Below are 22,920 nucleotides of genomic sequence, written 5' to 3' on the forward strand. Positions count from 1 at the left end.
ACCCAACCCTTCTCATTTCTTTCACACACCCCCCCCCCCCCCCTTCCCCTCCCCTCCATGCAGGGTCCGCCCTGCTCCTTGACGCACAGACATAGCTCAAAGCAGGTCTTCTTTTGTGTGAGTGTGTGTGTGTGTGTGTGCACACTCTCTGTGAAGGGAGGGGGAAGAGAGGGAGCTGTCAAAGATGCAGCACAATTATTCCCCCCCCCCCCCCTCCTCCCTCTCCTCTCCTCCGTCAAGTCAGGACACTCCCATCCTGTCAGGATGGACCACCCTCCCAGCCCTTCCCATCTCCCAGTCAAGAGTGCCTTCAGCAAGCAGCTCCCATTTTATCTCGGGCGGCACATCTTCCTCCTCCACCTCCAGTGGCGGGGCTCCTGCAGAGGGAGAAGAGGAGAGACCCTTCCCTCATGAGGAGAATTTGGAGTATGGAAATGCCCTCCGAGCTGTCCGTCCTCACCGAGAGGAGAGAGAGGGGGAAGAAAAAAGAAAAATCTCCAGGAAACCCCAGCCTGGAGGCGAACCGCAGAAGCTGCCTCAGGTAAGACACAATTCTCTCTCGTCCTGGACTTCAAACAAAAAAAAAATTGTACCTCAGGTGGAAGAGCGAAGAGGCCGGGATGTTTGAGAGATTAGTGTGTGCGTTTTTTGAGGGGGGTGGGGTGAAGGGTTTATTTTAGATGGTTGCTGCAGACACACAGTAAATGTGTCAGGTTCTGCTACCTGGGTGTGGGTTGTGCTTCATTGAAAAGGTGTGTTGGCCATTGCATTAAAAATAAAACTGTCGGCTCAACATTTATCCCCCAAAATAAGAGATCTTGTCCGGGCAGTCGGTGCAAGGGTATTATTATACACACTCACAGAGAGAGAGAGAGAGGCTGTGAGCAATGCGGAGGAGAGGCATTAATTTTTTACCATGGCTGGAGATTGCAGCTAGCACAGCCACGTGAACGGGCAGGGCGCGATGTACCGAATTACAAGGCAGATTGCAAATCATTCCCCACAATCTGTCATCCTCATCCTGCACGGTGGCGTTAGAAACAAACATGGGTTCACGCCTAAACGTTGGAGAGAAAAAAAGCAGGAAGGGGGTGGGTGGGTGGGAAAGAGGAAAATGCATTTGGGTTTTATTTTGCAGATAACTTTCAAAAAATAAATGTGCCAGGATGGCATTTGGGAGGGGAGATTCTGGGAACTCTGCTGGTTAAATACACCGAATGGTCCATTGTTTCCCTCTTGTCGCCAGCGCTGCTTCTTCGGTCCTAATGAATAGGGAGGAGGAGGGAAAATACACAGTGACCTGGGGAGGGAGGGGGAGGCAATTCCTTCTCCTTTTCAAAACGTTCCCAAAAGGCATATAGTCATTTGACATGTGTTGTGTCCACTGAGTAGGCTGGTAATGTGCAGGGTGGCCAGAGAACAGGGCTGGTGATGGGGATGTCCCACTGGGTTGCTGGTATTTTTTTTCTTGATTTGGCTGAAGATTTGGAGCGATGCGGAGAAGGACTCAGCCTTGTCAGTTGATCAGGGCTGTGCCCTTTTTTAAAATCTAGTTTTTTTAACCGTAGTATATCCATGGATCCCTGTGATACATGAACACTTCTTTCTTGGTGTGACACTGGTTGGATTCAACTTCAGATTTTTTTTTGTGGAAGCTTTGTCCCAAGTAATTGGACGTTCAAAGGGATTTTTATTTCTTTGCAGCATCTTTTCGTCGAATTTGCCCAACATTTATTTTTGTCCGGCCTCTCAGGGTGACAATGTGCATGAAATGTACAGGAGGGGGGGGGGGGGGGGGGGGGAATGAGACAGAAAGTTGAATAGGCACTCTTAAATGTTAACCTTCCTTCTCAATCGGGCACAGGCTATTTGATTTCTGTGAAAATAGGTTAAGCTAATAACATGCCACGGTAGGAATTCCCAAATCAGATGTTTCTGTGCCTTATTGCAATCTTTATTTTTTTAAAAAGTACATTTCTTGCTGAAGCAAAATGCACCCAAGATATCTCGCACGAGTAGGGAATGGACGGCGAGTGGTCTCTGAGAGAAACACACTCTGGGAAGTGTCTGATAGTGTACTTCCGAGAGAGCACCTCAAAGGGGAAAGCAGCCTGTTGTCATCTGGGACCATGGCAACTTTATACTTTTTTTACACTCGAGTGATAGGTTTCCCTTAATGTTCTTGGAGAGAGAGGAAATTGTAGCAGGAGAGAGGGGTTGGGGGAGAGCGTTTGAGTTGGAGCCCTGAGGATTGTGCTGGGAGTGAAGAGGAGGAGATAAAGTGGAGTGACATTTGGAAGAGCAGAATATGCAACTATCATTAGGCAAATGATATGGCTGTAAGCTGTTGGGTAAACACATCGCATCTGCACTGCTGTTGTATAAATAATGTGAATTTGCACCATTATTGTGCAGGCGTCCTGTTTCTATGAATGCTGAACAATTCACGCTAAAAATATATGCAAATCATGTTCTTCTGGTTAATGTGCCACTTTAGAGAGTAAGGTGCACCCTGCAAAGGGAAATTCTTGTGCACATCTCATGAATGTGTGCTGATTTCTTAATCTTGAGCTGCCAACTCCCCACGATTTGAAAAGACATCGCGTTCCAGCCGCAGCTTCCTCTGTACTCGTTCGTAATCTGCTGGTCCCCTGCAAAAAGAAGTGAGTTTCCCTAATCCACATCCCCTCATTCCCCAAGGGTTTTCAATCAGCAGACAGCAGAACGCCTGCAAAAACTGCATTGCAGACAGCCCTATCTTCACACAGGGCGCATAAAGGATGACATATTTTTAGAGAACAGTGTAAAACAGAAGACAGAACCCTTTTTCTCTCGTTTAAATCTCAAGTCAAAATGCTTTGGGTCAGCTAATATGCTGCGCTATGCCCAGCAAGGTCCACAATGCTGTGCCATTGTGTCAACCAGTATGCTATATGCTTGTGTGCACCAGTACCTTGGGTTGGCTGTATCGATGCCACATGCTATACCAAGAGACTAAACCAACACGCAGTGCCGTGAATGTGTCCACGCACTAGACCTTGGCTTTGGCATCCCACCTGTGCCATTGGTTGACACACCACTCCATGGGAATGGTGACTTTTAATTGACAAGGAGTTGAGGGTTATTTTCTTTGGGGGGGGGGGGGGGGGGGGGGGGGCACTATGCGCAGTCTGGGACATGAAATAAAAACAACGATCAGATCAGCCATGATCTTATGGAATGGGCTGAATGGGCTTGAGTGACCAAATGGCTTAGTGCTGCTCCTAATTCTTGTGTGACCCACTGGACATGAGAACATAAGAAATAGGAACTGCCATTCAGCCCATCAAGCCTGCTCCGCCATTCAATAAGATCATGACTGATTTGGTTTTGGCCTTGACCCCCCCTTCCTCGCTTTCCCCATAACCCTCGACTCCCTTGTCGATCGGAAACCTGTCTAACTCATCCTTGAATATATCTAACGACCCAGCCTCCAGTGCTCACTGGGGGAGAAAATTCCAAAACCTATGGATTTGCAACTGTGATTGCTGACCTTGAGATTCCGATGCACCATTCCACCACAGAGAGCCTGATGGCTGCGTATTTCCTGGCAGGAAAATGTTGACAAGTCACTAGGTTTCCCCCCCCCCCCCCCCCCCTGCGCTCACTGCTCCTAGCTGTTCCAAGAGTAGCACAGGCAGAGTCCTGGAGTGTGTCGCACACCTCCACTCTCAGTAGAGTAAAACATAGGGCAAAAATAGAGCTCCTAAATGGCTTAATTGAATATATTCATCATTCATTCATTCCAATGTGGAGCATTCACCCTGGGAATATGCGAGGCTCACTTCATGGCCTGTGCTGAATTAGTTGATCTCAGGTGGAACGACAGAATCATAGAATTTACAGTGCGGAAGAAGGCCATTTGGCCCATCGAGGCTGCACCGGCCCTTGGAAAGAACACCCTACCCAAGCCCACACCTCCACCCCCCATCCCCGTAACCCAGTAACCCCACCTCAGCTTTTTGGACACTAAGGGCAATTTAGCATGGCCAGTCCACCTAACCTGCGCATCTTTGGACTGTGGGAGGAAACCGGAGCACCCGGAGGAAACCCACGCACACAGGGGGAGGACGTGCAGACAGTAACCCAAGCCGGGAATTGAACCTGGGATCCTGGAGCCGTGTAGCTACTGTGCTAACCACTGTGCTACCATGCCGCCCATGATAGGCAGAGAATGAGTGTCACCGCTATTTGGTCTCCATGTTCCAGTGAGGGAAAGATACTTGACACTAGTTCCTAGTCCTGAATGCTATAGCTGCTGGAAAATGTGCTGCGATGAACAGTGAAGGAAGGATTGTGAAGCCTTCCATGTTCAAACTGCCACTTTGTTCAATTTGTGCGACCGAGCCGCAATGCACCGTCCTGCATCAAGTGGTGCATTAAGGCAGACTCTCATCCATTTCCATAGCTAGTAATTCCTGCAAGAGATTGCCAGTCTGTTGCCAGGGGCTTGTAGCTTGAGGGCCGCCACTGCACATCAGGTGTGGCTAGCCAGGAGTCTCTCCCGCTCCTACCGCCAGCCATTGGCGTGTTGGAAGGATTTGTCGGTTGACACTCAACCTGTTTGACTGCGTTATGAACCTGCCTTCCGTGGCCATCCAGCCCTGGGGTGGGACTTGAACCCGGAGTTTCTGGCTCAGAGACGCTGCAACCCACTGCGCTACAAGACGTCCTCTTGGTTTAATATGCAAAGAACGTCCACATGGGTATAAGTAGCAGAGTGCTTCTCCTCCTCTAACTGCTGGAATAGGCAGCGGGAAGACCATTTTTCGGAAGTTTGTGCCCCTTCACACACCCATCCCCTTCACACACCCATCGACCCGGGTGACACCTTTCAGAGGACTGTGTAGCAGCCCGGATACTGAACATGGACCATTATTTAAAGTTTGCCGTTTTTATTTTCAGCTACAAATCTTCCCGACGTTTTCTGGGAAGAGTTCACATTGGCCGGAGATTGGAAAAGCAGAGCAAGTGCATGGCCTGCCGTGGCTGCTTCTGTCTGCTGGCGCTGGCGGAGTCTTCACGGAGAAGTACTTCTCCATGCCCGCTGGTTGCACCAGCTTGACCACCTTGGTGTGGGATCACAACAACAAATTGCATTTATTTCTTTAAGGAGCGATAAACATCAGCGGGGTGAGAGGGGTGCGGGTGGTGGGGCGGGGGGGGGGGGGGGGGGGGCGGCGTTGCTACAGAGGGGGTGGGTGGATTTTTTTTCTTTGAGTATTATAATTAGAAAAAGGGGAAGGGGATGTGGGTTGGAATATGAGGGTTTTTTGTATTTAGAGTTTGATTTGGGAGTGACAGTTGTTGGTGCTGTGTTTAGTTTGTAAATAATTGAAAATGCCTCGAATAATATATATTTTTTGAATGTTGCATTTATATAGCTAGTTTTGGCACAGTTAAACATTCCACGGCACTTCACATCAACGTTTGCAAATAGAACATAGAACATACAGTGCAGAAGGAGGCCATTCGGCCCATCAAGTCTGCACCGACCCACTTAAGCCCTCACTTCTACCCTATCCCCGAAACCCAGTAACCCGTCCTAACCTTTTTGTTTTGGACACTACGGGCAATTTAGCATGGCCAATCCACCTAACCTGCACATCTTTGGACTGTGGGAGGAAAGCGGAGCACCCGGAGGAAACCCACGCAGACACGGGGAGAACGTGCAGACATCCGCACAGACAGTGACCCAGCAGGGAAATGAACCTGGGACCCTGGCGCTGTGAAGCCACAGTGCTAACCACTTGTTCTGCCCATATAATAAATTTGCACCAAGCCACTTATAGGAGATGGTAGAAGGAAGTGGAGGGAATTGCAGGGCTTGGGTTCAAGGTAAATCCAGGTGAGGAAGGCTATTTACCCTAACTTAGCTCACCTGTTCAAAGCAGCCAACCTGCAGTCAGCCATTGAAACATTCACCTGGCTGTGACGTTACACAGGTTTTTGCTGCTCTGAGCCTGACTTGTGCCGTTTACCCAGTAGCTTGACATGGTGGGCGGTGTGGTGCAAAATTAAACCAAATAATTGTTTCTCCCGCTGTGAAGGAAACTGGTGTGAATTTTGGTGAACCTTAAAGTGGGGCTTTGATAAATAATGAGGAAAGATAGTTAAATGATGAGGCAATCATTGCATGAGTTAGGTTCGCATTCCCCTGAGTATTGAAGATTGGGGGATACGTGATCTGATCCAGGTGTTTGAAGTATTGAAAGGATTTGATGAGGTTAAGTAGAGGAGAAACTAGTTCCCTTGGTGGGGCTGTTCAAACCGAGCGGCCAGAAGCTTAAAATTGGAGCTGGACCATTCGGGAGTGAAATAAAGAAGCACTCTTTCAATCTGAGGGTGGTAAAAATCGTGCCTCAAAAGATTGTGAATCCTTGGATGATTGGAATTGTCAATACAGAGACTGATTAGATTTTTCTTCAGTAAAGGTGTCGAGGGGATTATGGAACAAAGTCGGACAAATGGAGTCGAAGTGCAGATCAGCCACGGCATCATTGAATGGCGGAGCAAGGCCACGGGGCTGATGCACTGCTTGTGTTCCCATGTTCCCCTATTTACTGTCATTTCCACTAATCTGGACTATTCAGAAATATTATTCTCCCCCTCTCCCTTGCTGATTTCCACTGACAATAGGAAAAGATTGATTTGCTGGAGAAGGCACAATGCCTGCTACCTCAGCCAATCAACGGTTTGTTGCCAAAGTGATGCCTGAGCTCCAAGATTGTCATTTTAACGTGCCTGGCTCAGTCGAATGTGTCCAATCCTTTTCCCAGCCAGGCTGCTGGACTGAGCTTTGTCAGTTACAGATGTATCCCTTGCAGCTTGGTTTGTCAATGCACCATATGCTCCAGTACTCGGCCATATGGGCAGGTGGCAGGTTCTGTGCCTGGTGTATGCTGTGTTATTGGGGCTCGAGTGGCATTTGGAGCAGCTCTGTGCCTCTGTACTAACGAAAGGGGATAAAGCTCAGTGTCCCCTGTGTGTACACACGGTAGCCAGCTGGGCTCCAGCTCCACTGCAACAACCCCCGAGCTGGATTCTCCGTAGCCCAACGTCAGAATCGTGTTCGGCGATCAGGCGGAGAATGGATTTTCGCGCCGGAATCAAGGCCAGCACCGGTTTGAGTCCGGTCCGCCATGCTCCGCCCCCTCCAATCTGGCCTCATCGTGACGGTGCTGCGCACCGTTTCAAAGGTGTTGGCGCGTCATTGGTCGGCCCATTCCGCAATGCTCCATCCCTGATGGGCTGTGTTACTGACGGCGCGAGACACGTGTGGTCCCAACCATGCCGGAACCCGGCCTGAAGGCTGCAGTCTGCGTCCAGCGCCGCCAAACCTGGCCGGGATCCATGCCGCTGGCCAGAGGGGCTTCTGCAAGGGCTGGTGGGGGATGCCAGAGGGTGGGCTGTCGGATCACAGATGTTGGGTTGGCGTCACGCATGGTCAACACCAGGTTGTACGGCGTGACCGGTGCAAATCGTCAGCCCTGCGCGTGCACGGCCCGGCTGGAGAAGGCACAATTCTTCGGCTGTTTATGGCGTGGAGGCGGGCGCTTCTGTTGGCGCCGGTGCTAGCCCCTCACCCATCCTGTAATCGCTGAGGGTTTCACGCCGATTTCTTTGGTCGTAAAAGACCACACATGGTCCGGGGGCACTTAGCCGCTGAAACGGAGAATCCAGCCCCATATCTTTCCTCGCTGCAACCCCCACCTCCCATAAAGTCATGTTAACACGAAACAACAAGGAATCGGACAGCAAGGTTACTTAGGCGAACTGCCAATGGGCAACTGCTGAAACCATTCCCCAGCGTGGATTATTGAATTCAGAATTGGAGGAAAAGGCAACATTAGTAAGGGGGATGACAAGGTAGAGATGGATGAAGGGCACATGTTTCTAAGCACATCTTATTAAACTCAGGCAAGTGAGGAGGGAGGAAGGAGTGGTTCATTCGGTGAGATACCAATTGTACAGAAGAACTGAATATTTCATTCAGTTTTCATGTGGAAAAGAACATGGGAGAGGTTCAGGAGGATTTGTTGAAAAGAAAAGGCCAGCAGGAATTCCAGTTAAATTGTAATAAATAAATGAATGGATTTAATCTGGATAAGTGCCCAGGCCCAGATGATTTCCATCCAACGATGTTAACGGATGTTTTTGAGGAAAATGGAGGTGGATTCGTCGTAATCTTCCAAAGCTCGTTGAAGCCAGAGGTAAAAGAAAATTGGAAACTAGTGAATAATACATGATGTACTCATAGTGGCACGGCAGAGACAATGCCGGAGAACTGCAAGGCAAAATCTTTAACATCACTACTTGCAAATCACTGCTGTAGTCTGAAATCAGGGATCTGGTTAGCTTTCGGAGAGGCGCAATCACGCACGGGGAGAGTTAGCCCAATTTTGTGAAAGGTTGGTCACGTCCAACTAACCTGGCAGGATTCGCGAACAGAGGCGCTGAGGTGATTGATCACTGGATGTCATGTATGCGAATTTCGACAGGCATCTGGTTTGATTCTGAACAGGGTGTTAACTCTCCACAATTGAGGGGCTTGGGATTGCAGGAAACCTCAGAGGATGAGCAGGAAACTGGTTGGGAGGTGAGAAGTGTGAAGAAGTCCAGGGAATCCGTGCTGAGGCCCTCATCTTTTATAATACATACATAATACATGCAGAAGGGAAAATACCCAAGTTTGCTGATGGTAAAAACGAAAGAGCAGTCGGCAATTGCAAAAGGACATAGATTAATCTCCTGGCTGCCCCGATTTAATGTAGTGGACCTTTGGATGAAAAAGTGGAGACTGGAAGCACTGTCGAAATGGCGAAAGACTGGTGGGAGAGAGAGATTGATGAACCAAAATGCCGTAGGAGTCCAATTGCATAAATAATTAAAGAGCCAATTCAGAGACACTCAAAAAAAATCAAAAGGCTTGTTGGGTAACATCATAAGACATAAAGAGGGTGACTTTCCACAGAGTTTACGCCAACTGCCCCATCATAACTTTGAGAAAGCTATGGAAACCCCAGAAAATGTTCTGTGGGGTTTCTGTGACTCTTACACTGATGTTAAAGAAGGCATTGGGACAATCCCGATGAGGACAATCTCCAAATAAAGCAGAGAACCATGACTCCAGATATGGAGCCTAGTTTTAGGCACCCCACATCAGGAAGGATAATTTAATAAGGAGTGTTTCGGACACAGCTCTAATGTCACGGGCCTAGTTCTGAGGCCCAGGCTAATGCTCTGGAGACAAGGGTTCAAATCCCACATCAGCTGCTGATGGAGTTTAACTGAATGAATAGATCTGGAATTGAGAGCCAGTCTCAGTAATAGTGTCTATGGAAGTATCATTGATTATCATTTAAAAACACATCTGCTTCACTAATGCTTGTAGGGAGGAAAATCTGTGTCTGCCCTGTGGTTGCCTCTTAATTGCCTTCCGAAATGGACTAGAAAGCCACTCCGTTCAGGGGCAGGGCAGTTAGGGGTCGACACCAAACCCTATCCTTAATCGACTCCCATGAAAGAATGTTAAAACAACCGGCATTAGACCAGCAATGATTCATTAGGGTGATAACTGGCATGAGAGGATTTGACGATGATGAGAGGCGTATTCAACGGATTATATTTTCTGGAGATGAAAGGGGTGGTGTGATTGAGGTGTACAAATGAAGAGAATTGATTTAGAGAGGAGAGTTCTTCCACTTTTACCAATAGGTGGGGGGTTCCTGATCAAGGGAATATATATTGAATGGGATTTTAAAAAGCTGTCACGGTACAACCTTGGTAGCTCAGATGGTAAACTCTCGGCCCTGTGATAACTTACCTATTTCTGGCCTATATTCTCGATGATTCTGTTGAAAATGTTCAGTGCTGCGCCCAGCTGCCAATCATGGAAGGCAGATTTCATTATTTTCTTTTTCTCAACAGCGTATTTTGACATTAAAATCCCAATGAATAAGCAAAACCAGTGGAGCATGTGAGGCCTTCTACCCTGTGTGGTTTGCAGCCAACCATCACCGAGCTACACAGCGCTCAAACATGTCAGGCAGCATTTACAATGAGTTTCATTTAAATTGAAATCGAGAAGGATGAAAGGAAAACCTTGCATTTATATTAGCATGTCATTAAGATGTCTCAAAGTGCCTCGTACAGATTAATTACCTTCAGAGTGCAGTTACTGTTGTAATGGCGGCAAGCGCGGAGGTTATTTTACACCAGCAATGTCCGAGAGAGAGAGCACCAGGTTATCTGACAGACTGGCTAATTCTTAACTCTTTCACTTCTGGGATGGGAGCGCACGTCCAAAAAGAAAGCAGTAACCTGCCACCATAGTGACGTGGAATTGCCTGCAACCGTTTGAGGGGTAATTGTGTTCCCTTTAGCTGTGTCCATACGGAGTGTTAATTTAGCGGGCAACATGCAAACTTAGTGGCAATCTGCCAATCTGCTCATTTGTCATCCCTGCCCATGTCCCTTCCATTGACCATGCCAGCAATGTAGCCCAGTGCTTAGCACTATTGCTTCACAGGGCCAAGGTCCTGGGTTCGATTCCTGACTTGCGTCACTGTCTGTGCGGAGTCTGCACATTCTCCCCGTGTCTGCGTGGGTTTCCTCCGGGTGCTCCCGTTTCCTCCCACAAGTCCCAAAAGACGTGTTTGTTCGATAACTTGGACATTCAGAATTCTCCCTCTGTGTACCCGAACAGGCACTGGAATGTGGCGACTAGGGGCTATTCACAGTAACTTCATTGCCGTGTTAATGGAAACCTACTTGTGGCACTAATAAAGATTATTATTATTATTATTAGGCCTGGAGAAAGCTCAACCATCCTTTCTAGTTTTCTGAAATTCATCAATGGGATGTGGCGTCAATGGCTGGGCCAGCAGTTATTGCCCATTTCTAATTGCCCTTGAAACTGACTAGTAATGGACTCGTAAGCCACACCGCAGCCATTTCAGAGGGCATTTAAAAGTCAACCACATTCCGACGGGCCTGGAATTACGTGCAGGCCAGAATAGGCAAGGACGGCCGATTTCCTTCCCTAAAGGGCATTTGTGAACCAGATGGGTTTTTACGACAATCGACAATGGTTTTTCTGGAGACCATTAGGCTTTTAATTCCAGATTTGTATTGAAATCAAATTTCAAACCAGGATCAATACCCTGGTCTCTGGATTGGCAATACCACAATACCACCGCCTCCCCAGGTCCTTGTCCTTTATCAGCAAGAATACACTGGATACATTCCATTCACACTTCTCCTTTGCTCTTCCTCCATACCCTCACAATAACAATGCTCGATTGTTTCTTTAATGACTCCAAGGTTTTATCGCCGCTCCTTTATATCATGATTTCTCCTTGGTGAATTAAAAGTTCCTTTTATCAGGCCCAGGTGCAGGTTTTACTCTGGTTTTCCACCCTTCCCCATCCAACAACAACTTGGATTTATATAGCGTCTTTAATGTATTGAAATCTCCCTCGGCCCTTCACTGGAGAATTTTAAAACCAACTATGACAGCAAACCCACATGAGGCGATATTAGATCACGCGACCAGATTTTAAGGAGTGCCTCGAGGAAGTAAGCAAGACGGAGAGGCGTGGGCTATGCCGGATCTTGGGACCCAGATAATTGAAGGCGCAACCACCAATAGTGCAGCAATTCTAATTGCATGGGGTGCATAAGAGGTCAGATTTGGAGGAGTGCAGTTAACACAAAGGGTTGTATTGCTGGTGGAGATTAAAGGGATGAGGGAGTGCAAGGTTCTCGAAATGAGGATGATGATTTTAAAATCAGGAAGTTGCTTGACCAGGAACCAATGTGGTCAGTGACACGGGGTGATGGGGAAGGAGTATTAATGCGACTTAAGAGAGGAGCAGCAGAGTTTTTAGAGAAATGCTTGCGGTGCACACACTGAGCACAAATTTTCCTCACCACAACCCCAGGGTGTGTTTTGGAATGGCGGCCCACCATTGGCCGGCGGCGGACCTTCCAGTCTGGCCGCTGGCTACTGGTTTTCCCGCTGTTCACATGGCAGGGTGGCGCCGTTGGGGGGACTGGACAATCCCGTCAGCGGGAACAGGCTGAAAATCCCGCCCATTGTCTTCTCATGGTGCCATGTCCGATATTAGTGATGGAACCATCAATTCACTAGACACGTTCTTTAAGATATGAACAGTGGTTTTAATCTACTTACAACAGAGCCAGCCTGTTACCCGTTGAACTCTCGATGAACTGAACGACTGGCTCTGAGCATTGGTATTTATACAGCTGTCCAGGGGGAGGAGTCATGGGCGGAGCCAAGGGTGGAGCCCTGTACAAACTCCTAAGCATTCCCAGCGCTACTCCCGCTAGTGATCGGGCAACGCAACTGCGCTTCCAAATGCATGGTCTCATGTATATACAATACAGTGTGAATTACGGAGTTACATTCACCACATTTAGCAACTCAGTCTGTTGCAGATTAAAAAATAGAGAATTTGCATTCTGCCACAGCATTGGACTTTCTTAGACCTGTTGCCTTTCTTTTGGTTTTCCAAACTTGTGCCAGCCGGCCCTGAGGGCAGAAATGTCCTCAAACGCCTCAGCCTCTCTCTCTCTCTCTGCCAGTGGCGGTGTGGCAGACTGGGTGCCATTGAGCTCCTCTCCCAACCTTCAGAGAGAATCCAAGTTCGGAATTGGCGACACACAATACCCACCACAGCCAATGCTTGCGCTAGAATGGGCTCGATTTGGGTATCCAATGAAAGGGTCAAGTTAGGAAATGTGGCATTGACTCTTGGCCAGTGCCGAAGTTTGGCCCCTCAACCGACTTTTTAAGTCCATATTTCTTGCTGCACCCAAAGCTTTTAGGGATTTGTTGGTCAAAAACCAGGTTTGGAACACCTGGGGAACCCGGATTGTCCCCCAAAGGTGATCTAATACTTCCCAGAGTCCAAAGAAGGATGGCATCCACCTTGCAGAGGGTCCTAGAGTAGGCACAGCTACTGCCCATCCAAATATGGCTGCAGAGGAGAGGCCATTTCAATGCTGGGAATTTCCTTAGCTTCTAAGCTCCCTTAACCCTTTAAGGCCAAGGTATGGGATGGACAGAAGCTTCGGTTGCAGCAAGCCCTGGGCAAGTTTCTCTGGAGAGGAACCCGGTGTTTCTGCCACCCATCTGAATCTCCGTCTTCACTGAGCCTCTAATGCAATACTTGCCAAGAATTGGATGCAGCACTTCTCTGGTCTGACACACCTGCAGCTGGGATACAGTTTTGTAGGTGCTCAGAGCAGTTGGTAACTTGTGTGAACCCAGACAGCTCATATTGGCAGCCTGTTGGATCACTGAAAGGAGAGGAACAGTGTGGTAACTGGACCTCATGCAGATGAAGATGCACGTTCCAGTTTTGTAATTTGTTGGGTAGTGGCGTGCGAGACCAGTTTGGACAAGTGTTGAGACGTCTAGATTTTAGGTGATCAAAGGGGTCATTTGGGACCTTAGCAACACTGGGAGAAAGGAAGGAGTGAAAGCAGAAGAAAGATTATTGGCATAAGTGTTGAAGGATGAAGGTCCGTTTGGGGCCATCCGCAGCTGACAGTCTGAAGGGCTCACCAAGGAGGTCGGGAGTGTCAGTGCTTGAGGCAAGAGACAAAAGAGGATAGGGAAAGTTTGTTGGCCTTGAACTGAAGGAAATCTTAAGATCTTCAAGAAGATCTTAAAATTGCACGGGCAGTTGGCAGCGAGTAGCAGCCACCACGGGGCCAATAGTGGAGGCAGAAAACCTGGTGGGGTGAGAGAGGAAATTAAACGAGAAATGTCTGCGCGGAAATACAACTGCAGTCTGCTTTTAAACATTAATGAGATTGGCTTTATTGATTGCCAGTTTTGGTCAGCAGAATTTCTGTAGCCCCGATTAGATGGGCATAAGGGACTGTCTTAATCCAATTTACCTGGAAATGGAAGAGAATTACCACCTCCTGACATGGCTTATTCTGGCCTGTGCCAGGCTTTAATGGACTGGAAATTTAAATAATGGATTGATTTGACTGTTGCTAAATTCTCTGTGGAATGCTGACAGTCATGTGGTTTGATCATTCAAGATCCAACTCCAATAAACACCGATCATTGGGTTAACCCTTTTTGTAAAGATGGTTCTGTTGTACCGGCCACTGATAAATACTGACTGGGAAATGAATTTCAAATGAGCTGTATTGCGTTTCTTTCTAATTCAGCTTGGCACTGATCCATGTCCTACCTGTTTGGTAGGATGGAGCTCGAGTGTTGCTGAAAAAAGACATTTTGTCGAAGCTTTTCGTCCTGCACTCATCAGGACATTGGGGAGAATACCATTGTCAAGGGAAACAACAACTTTACACTGCGTGAGAAGAGAGCTCTGATTGTTGGAAAGTGATTGGTAGAGACGTTGCCATGGAGAATGCACCAGTTGACGTGACTGACAGCTGCCGAGCTTTGTTTGCCATTTAAATCAGGCAGCTTGACTTTGGTCAAGGAATTGCCCTGTGGAATGAACCAGTGAATGGCTATCGCTTGTTCTGTTCAGCTGAAATAGGTCCAAAGATGGCAAGAAAGTCGCAAACCGCAACTTGCATTTATTCCAATCTCGTTAGCGAGGTTGAAGTCCACCCAGGATCTAACCGGCTCCCCAGCGAGAAATCACACCAGTGTTGTTTAGTTCTTCTTTTCAAAAACGCGAAGCTGGCGTAATGGCTACTGCGGGGACCTGAGGAGGTGAGTACCCATTTCCATTCGCGGACGCATAGCTCAAGGGCACTGACGTTGCTGCCCCGGAGCTCGGGAGGGGATGGGGAACACCCGAGGGAGGTTGGGCTTGATCGGGGGGCTAAAGTCTTCCATGTTGGGGGTTTCCCTGGGGCTGGGGAGGTGGGGGGAGAGCAGGGTGCCACAAGAGGTGGGGGGTGCAGGCAGGCCAGCTGTGAAAATTAACGTGACAAAGGCCTCACAAGTATTAGGTGTAACATATTTTAATAGTGCACACAATAGACATTTCCATTTCCCTCTAACTACAGATAGTGACACCCCCCCCCCCCTCCCTCCTTCAGTGCCACTCAGTGCTCCTCAATCTTCTTCACCTTACATGGTCTGTGTCCCCAGGATGTACATCAGGTGGAGACAGTATCCTGCTTTCTGTCTCCTGTGGTCTTTGATGCCCTTGGCAGATGTCCTCTGAAGGACCTGGGGCTGGAAGGTCCTAGCCGGTGTCTCTGACGTTGCCATGCCACCCGTTCTGCCCACTGTCCATGAGATTCCCTGGTGTCAGGAAGGGAGATTCAGAAGAACTGGATGCTGCTGCAGTCTCCTTGGTAGACGATCCTGGGTTGGCCTCCAGTCCTTCCTCCTCCCTAACGGTGCCCGTTGGGCCCTGGGGGTCTCCATGGGATGGAGTGATAGCTGGAGTGAGCGCCGGAGGCCGATGGGTCATCTAGCGTTGCGAGTCCTGGAGGCTCCCCATTGCCTGCACCATGTGTCGACACCCTCAGCGATGCTCCTCGGTGACTGGGACATGCTCTTCAGTGCCTCGGCAATGTCTACCTGCATGTGGGACGTGTCACTCAGTGACTGGGACATGCTGTCAAGGCCCTTTGCCATGGCCGTCACTGACTAAACTAAGCCATACCTTAGCCACCACCACTCATGGTGCGCACGTCGTGCACCCAGCCTCCCCCGATGGCCCAGCCCCAATGGGCAGAGATCCTGCGAGCGAAGGGACATCAGGGCAGTGAGAGTGAAGGAGCATTTTGTTTGACTTGAACATCTCATCTGAGGCAGCTCATCGGGGTGAAGGGGCAGTGGATCCTCACCTCTGAGGCGCATGCCAACAGTTGGTGACTGCTCTGTACTCTGTAGAGCCTGCAATCTGAAACTCATCAGTGCAGCAAGAGATCAGGATGCCATTTTTTCAGACATCCTGATCTCTGAGGCCCACGACCACCCCCCAAAGCCCCAATGCACTATGGGAGGGTCCCTGCACCCTTCACCCCAGCACCTGCACAGGGCATCTCCAGCCTGATCGCCAGCACACAAAATGCCAACTTGGCGCATTGGCAGTGCCACCAACCTGGTACCTTGAGTGCTACCTGGGTATGCTGGCAGTGCCAGGCTTGCACCCAGGTTGGCACCACCAGGGTGCCCAGTCACACCAGCCATGTCAGGGTACCAGCATCCCCAAAGGGTAAGCACCTGGGGGCCTCTGATCCCTTAGGAGACCCCCACGAGTGCCATCCTGTCTGGTCCCCATTTGTGGAGACCAGTACTGAATGGCACTCACCTGAGGTTTGAGGCAAAGGGGATAGATCCCAGTGCCTCAGGTAACTCGGGGATCTACACGTTAAAGTGAAACTAGCTGTCTTGCTTTAATATGCAGATTTGCTAAAAAGAGATCCTGTTCACAATGGGCAGGATTTATATCGCAACGTTGTGAGTTGGGTCAATCCCGAGAGCGGGAACTCCTGGCTTCTATCGGCCACACTGCGCCATGGCAAGGTGCTTTTCAGGCATAGTGCGACCGCACCCCAAAAGGTGAAGGAGAACACTGCAGTAATTGATGCTGAAAATGATGAACTAACACGGGAGAGCATCAGTAACAGAGGAGCTGAGGATGTGGCAGGGAGAACTGATGTTCGAGAGATGGGGACAGACAGTCATTGAAAAGAATGTAAGATCTGAAACTCAGCTGAGGGGCACCCACATTATCAAGTCTTGGGCTTGACAGCTGAGGTCCACAAAGTTGACAGCTTGGGTTCAATTCTCCTACCAGCTGAGGTTATTCATGAAGGCCCCGCCTTCTCAACCTTGCCCCTCACCTGAGATGTGGAGACCCTCAGGTTACATCACCACCAGTCAGTTCTCTCCCTCAAAGGGGAAAGAAGCCTATGGTCACCTGGGACTGTGGCGCCTTTACTTTCTTTAATTAAACAATTAAGTCACCTTTTCCCTTTCACCAAGGCTGAAAAGATTATTCTGAATGCATCATTTCTTGCGCTTTGATGATTTTTATCATGCTTGAATATGATAAAAGTCATAAACACCTATTGTGAGAGCCGCCTGTCTATCATCTAGCAAGGAAACCTGGGAACCCCACCACTGGGAGGTTCCCCCCCAAGTCACTCACCATCCTGACTTGGAAATATGTTGCTGTTCCCTCACTGTCGCTGGGGCAAAATCCTGGAACTCCCTCCCTAATAGCACAATGGGTGTACCTACACCACAGGGACTGCAGCGGTTCAAGAAGGTAGCTGACCACCTGCTTCAGAAGGACGACTAGGGATGGGCAATAAATGCTGGCCTGCCCAGCCACGCCCACATCCCGTAAATTAATTTTAAATAAAGATGCCAGCTTTTTCGCAACCTTCCTGATTGGCACTACTGCGTTGTCATGTCTGGCAAGCTTCAATTTGGGGGTTTATCCGCTGTATGTGTCATCAACGCAGATGATTCGGAATCCTTCTGGGTGTGTGGTTGGTGTACAATTCCCATACCTTTGGCAGGAAATCAAGAGTTTCTGGAGAAATATTGTGAAGTTTTAGCAGGAGATCGGGAGATCCTCACGGGAATCAACCCGATTGTGTTCAGAGCAAAGTCTCCACAGAAGCTAAAAGTCAGCCAATATGCATGCTGTCTGTGGCCTCTGAGTCAGAGGGACGTGGGTTCAAGTCCCGCTCTGGGAATCGAGCACACAAAAAATCAAGGTTGACACTCGGCGCAGTACTGAGGGGGTTTTATGCTAAACTTCGGATGATATGGTGAATCTTGTCTGCCCTCCCGGGTGGACGTAAAGGATCCCATGGCACTATTTGAACAAAGAGTTGTGGAGTTCTTCCTGCTATCTTGGTGTCCTGGGTAATGTTTTCCCCTCAATTAGCATCACAAAAACGGACTGTCTGATCATTATTGCATAGTTCTGGAAGTTGATTGCTTGAATTTTCAATATTACAGCAGAGTCTGCACTTCAAGGGCACTTCATTGGCTGGGAAGCACTTTGGACCATCCAGTGGTTGTGGAAGATGCTATAGAAAATCGTTCTTTTTTTTATCAGGGTTCAGTCGTGCATCCCTGTAACTTTGATGCTGTGAAGCCCGCTTCACTTCCTCGTGTGGTTTCTGGGGATGGCCTGTGCGGCACAAAGAGGGAATATTTTTAATATGGGGGAACCTGAATGAAGGGCGGGGAGTTTATGCAGGTTGACTCTCCTCTTCCTCCTGTGAAGGATAGCTCTTTCAAAGAGCTAGCACTGACTTGATGGGCCGAATGCTTCCGTGATGTTTTTTAAAGTTTGTTCATGAGATGTGGTCGTCGCTGGCCGGGGCCAGCATTTATTGCCCATTCCTGAAGGCCTTTAAGAGGCAACCACATTGCTGTGGGTCTGGAGTCGCATGTAGGCCAGACCGGGTAAGGACGGCAGATTTCCTTCCCTAAAGGACATTAGTGAACCAGATAAATTTCAATGACAATCAGCTATGGTTATATGGTTTAGCTCACTCGGCTAAATCGCTGGCTTTGAAAGCAGACCAGGCAGGCCAGCAGCACGGTTCGATTCCCGTACCAGCCTCCCCGGACAGGCGCCGGAATGTGGCGACTAGGGGCTTTTCACAGTAACTTCATTGAAGCCTACTCGTGACAATAAGCGATTTTCATTTCATTTCATTTTCGTTAGACTTTTAATTCCAGATTTGTTTTTTAATTGAATTCAAATTACACCATCTGCACTGGTGAGATTTGAACCTGGGTCCCCAGAGCATTACTCTGGGCCTCTGGAGTACTAGTCCAGTGACAATGCGCCACTGCCTCCCCGTTCGGTTTTCTTGAACGCACCACAAAGGCTGAAACGGGGAGAAAAGGAGATGAGCAAAATTTAAGAAGTCATGGCGAAGCGAACCCAAGAACTGGGCAGCACGACGGCATGGTGGTTAGCATAGCTGCCTCACAGCTCCAGGGCCCCGGGTTCAATTCCGGCCTCGGCTCAGATTTACTCCCACAGATCTGCAGATTAGGTGGATTGGATTGGCCATGCTAAATTACTCCTTAGTTTCCGTCGGTCAGGTGGGGTTACTGGACTGAAGTAGGGTGTTCTCTCAAGGGCTGGTGCAGACACGATGGGCCAAATGTCCTCCTGCACTGTATATTCTATGATAACCACTTGTTTTAAACGACTTTCACATTGTAGGCAATAAAAGAAAAGTCTGAAGGAGATGTGGGGCAGGGGTTTCACAGTTTGAGGACTTGGGAATGAATGCATTAGAGTGCAGGATGTTGCATTGTGTCTCCATTTCAATCACGTGTATGTGCAAGATGGAGGTTGTGTGCGCAGCATGATAATACATAGAGTTCAATCCTGATGTATATTGCCACATGGTTGAGTAAGCCAGCAATAGAAAATGTAACTGCTATAATACAGGGTGATATGTCTTGTATAGGGAATGGCTCAACATCTATAATTGGGTTGTTTGCCGTATCACGTGCATTGTCCACCTTTTGGGAACCGCTAAACACTTAAAGCATGCAATGTTGAAAAGCTCTGCTTGTCCACACAATGTATTGAATTGGCCGGGATGGGGGCGAAAGTGCTGTGTTGATGGCGACCAGTTTTTGAATGCACGCCATCCTTCCCCCAGCCAGTTTATGGGGTGGGATGTGAGCGAGGGAACTGACGCTACCAGTCCACAATGAGTTTGCCCACTATTCCACCTTTACAATTGCATGCGACTGGCAGTGGAGGGGATCTATCTCAGGAGTGGGGTTGAAGAGAAGAAACACGCTTTAAAAAAAAAATTTAGCATACCTAGTTCATTCTTTCCAATTAAGGGGCAATTTAGCGTGGCCAATCCACCTACCCTGCACATCTTTGGGTCGTGGGGGCAAAACCCACGCAAACACGGGGAGAATGTGCAAACTCCACACGGACCGTGACCCAGAGCCGGGATCAAACCTGGGATCTTGGTGCCGTGAGGCAGCAGGGCCAACCCACTGTGCCACTGTGCTGCCCAGAGAAGAACACTCTTTGACTGAGATCAGAATGACATATTGGTGGCTCACTTCTCACAAATTTTTCACTTCATCCAGAGGTGGTTATGACCCATTAAAGAATGAGGTGCAATGTATGTAGATCTCGTGACCTCGGGACATCCCAAAAAGCCCTACAGCCATTGAAGCATCGAACAAGTGGAGGTGCTTGTGCCGCCAATTTGTAAACAGCAACGTGGCCATGACCGGCTAATCTGTTTGAGTGATTTCAGGGGCGTATAGTAGCCCGGAACCAGGGTGAACACCCCTGTTGTTCTATTGTATAGTGTTGTAGTTTCTGTTCCACTCAGCTGTGCGAGCAAGCTCCATTTAATGGCTTATCGGAAAGGATGAACCTCGGACAGCGTGGTAATCCCACAATACCGCATTGGACTGACCCCCATCTCCTGAGCCACAGGTGGGGTTGGGGGGAAGCAGGAGGAAGAACGGCTGTAGAATGGGGTTGGAAGAGAATAGAAAATGCTTGACTGTGTCCACGTTGTCTTTCAGTAACTGGTGTCCTGCCCCGTACATGACTGAGCCGTATGCCGCTGGGAGTTGTGCAGCAGATGGTGACAGATGTAATCAAGATACATGAAGGTGAGCGACTGTAATTGGGGGGATGACACTGCGTGGGAGAAAGCAGCTGAAGGAAAGGATTTTCAAATTAAACCTCGTTTCATTTTTTTGTTTGCCAGTAGCTGGATCAGCAGACCAACAGACTCAGAGCAGAGGGCCAGGAATTGAAATTCCAGCTTACTTTGGCATTTTGAGCTTTCTCGCTGCTGCCAGTTAATCAGTCGCACGGGCCATTCACTTAACTCCAACACTGGCCAAAGCTACCAGTGTCACTCCTGCCACCTGGAGGGGAAAACTGCGCAAATAGAGGTGAGGGGGGTGAGTGGGAACAAAGAGTACAACCCAAAATAAGGAATGGAGAGGCGTGGGGGCCAAAATAGAGGATAAAACTGTCAACTTAAATAGAGAGGAAGGTGAATAGGCCACTGTTTTGGATGACTAAGATTGGGATTTAATTACAAGGGGTAACTGCAGATCCCACCGCTCTAATGACAGTGTCCCAGGGATTCACCTACCTTTAGGCATCATATAAGGGGGTCCTTGTTTACAAAATGGGTCACAAAGTGCCTTCCTCATAACACAGCGTCAAACATCCATCCACCTGGCCCAACTGGAACAGTAGAGAGTCACACGAAACAGGAACGTTATTTGGTGTTTCCCAACCATGCCTTCTCATCATATCCCTCAGTTTGTGCTCTCCGACCATCACATGTACTTTAACGTGTTTACCCAGCCGCTTCAGTGGTTTTGCCTGGCTAGTTTAGCCGAGTAGCTTCATTCGGAAACGTTTCCACCTGGCTACATGCTCTCATCACCCCCTGATATTTGAACACTTTATCCCAGAGAACACATCGTCCTGGATCAGTTTCTCTTTTAAACTCCCTTCAAAATGTTGTTCCGTTCCTCTTGAATGTTCCTTTCCATTGTGCCGATCCATGGATCAGTGACTTGGATGAGATTTTCCATTTCCGCACTCGACTGGGTTCACGTTTCCATTGTCCCTATTCCGCATCTCATTGACAAAGGCAACATAGTTCCACATCAGGCTGGTGTGTGACCTGGAGGGGAAATTCCAGGTGGCGGTGTTCTCATATATCTGCTGCCCTTGCCCTGCTAGAAGGCAGTAGTCGTAGGTTTGGAAGGTGCTGTCTAAGGAGCCTTGGTGAATTCCTGCAGTGCATCTTGTAGATGGTACACAAGCTGCCACTGTGTGTCGGTGGTGGAGGGAGTGAATCTTTGTGGAAGGGGTTCCAAACAAGCGGGCTGCCTTGCCTCCATCAACCTCTCGCCTTGCACAAGAAGGTGTCGGAAAGTAACTCAACCCTATGCCTTGCTGAACCGGGATTGTGGGAATAATGCTACATTGTGAAGGTGGAGCCTGTACAGCTGTAACTCAAATGAAGGTGTTAGAATATTCAGTCAGGTACAGGATGTGTAATCTCGGTGGCCTTTCTTTCATGTGACTTTTTTTCTTTTCTCACTCAAGAATTTTTTACTTGCTTTTAGCGTGGACAACAAACCAACCATCTGACAAACAGCGCGCCCTATAATTCTCTTAAAGTGCCGTGTGGGACCGAGTCTTTTAGTTGGTTGTTTGCAGTCAGGTATTGTTGCTATTGATTGGAGCAGTCCTGAGGGCCGAGGCCACACTGAAAGTTCTTCTATTAAGAGAGTCAAAATAGGAAAAGAGAAAAGCAATATTATTAGCTGTCTAGTGGTACCCTGCTGTATGTTATCACAGAAGGTTCAGAACAAGGCAATCAACCCCTTTTGAACTTCTCCCTTTCAGAACCAATTGTCTTGCTGTTAGCTTTTCCTTAATGTAAACATCCACCTGACACAGACAGTCCTCGGGTTGAGCCCCACTGCTCCCCTTGTTGGCAACAGTGAGCAGAGGTAGGGCACAAGTGATTAGCAGCATGATAGCACAAGTGATTAGCACTGTGGCTTCACAGCGCCAGGGTCCCAGGTTCGATTCCCCGCTGGGTCACTGTCTATGCGGAGTCTGCACGTTCTCCCCGTGTCTGCGTGGGTTTCCTCCGGGTGCTCCGGTTTCCTCCCACAGTCCAAAGACATGCTTGTTAGGTGGATTGGCCTTGCTAAATTGCCCTTAGTGACCAAAAAAAGTTAGGAGGAGTTTTTGGGTTATGGGGATAGGGTGGAAGTGAGGGCTTAAGTGGGTCGGTGCAGACTCGATGGGCTGAATGGCCTCCTTCTGCACTGCATGTTCTATGTTCTATATACAACCTTAAATGACGGGTGCCCGAAACGCTCAAATCCAT

The 22,920-nt window shown here is 48.6% G+C and overlaps 1 long non-coding RNA gene across 1 annotated transcript in view; it reads left to right on the forward strand.

The window, feature by feature from the left end:
- The first annotated feature begins 214 nt into the window (after positions 1-214).
- LOC119974973 overlaps positions 215-22,920 on the forward strand; it is a 33,719-nt gene continuing 11,013 nt past the window's right edge. The window contains exons 1-3 of the long non-coding RNA XR_005462630.1: positions 215-541; positions 20,570-20,659; positions 20,758-20,947. This is a non-coding gene — a long non-coding RNA (uncharacterized LOC119974973). The remainder of the gene's footprint in view (positions 542-20,569; positions 20,660-20,757; positions 20,948-22,920) is intronic.

The sequence above is a fragment of the Scyliorhinus canicula genome, chromosome 1 (genome assembly GCF_902713615.1).
Source record: "Scyliorhinus canicula chromosome 1, sScyCan1.1, whole genome shotgun sequence".
NCBI classification, from domain to species: Eukaryota; Metazoa; Chordata; class Chondrichthyes; order Carcharhiniformes; family Scyliorhinidae; genus Scyliorhinus; species Scyliorhinus canicula.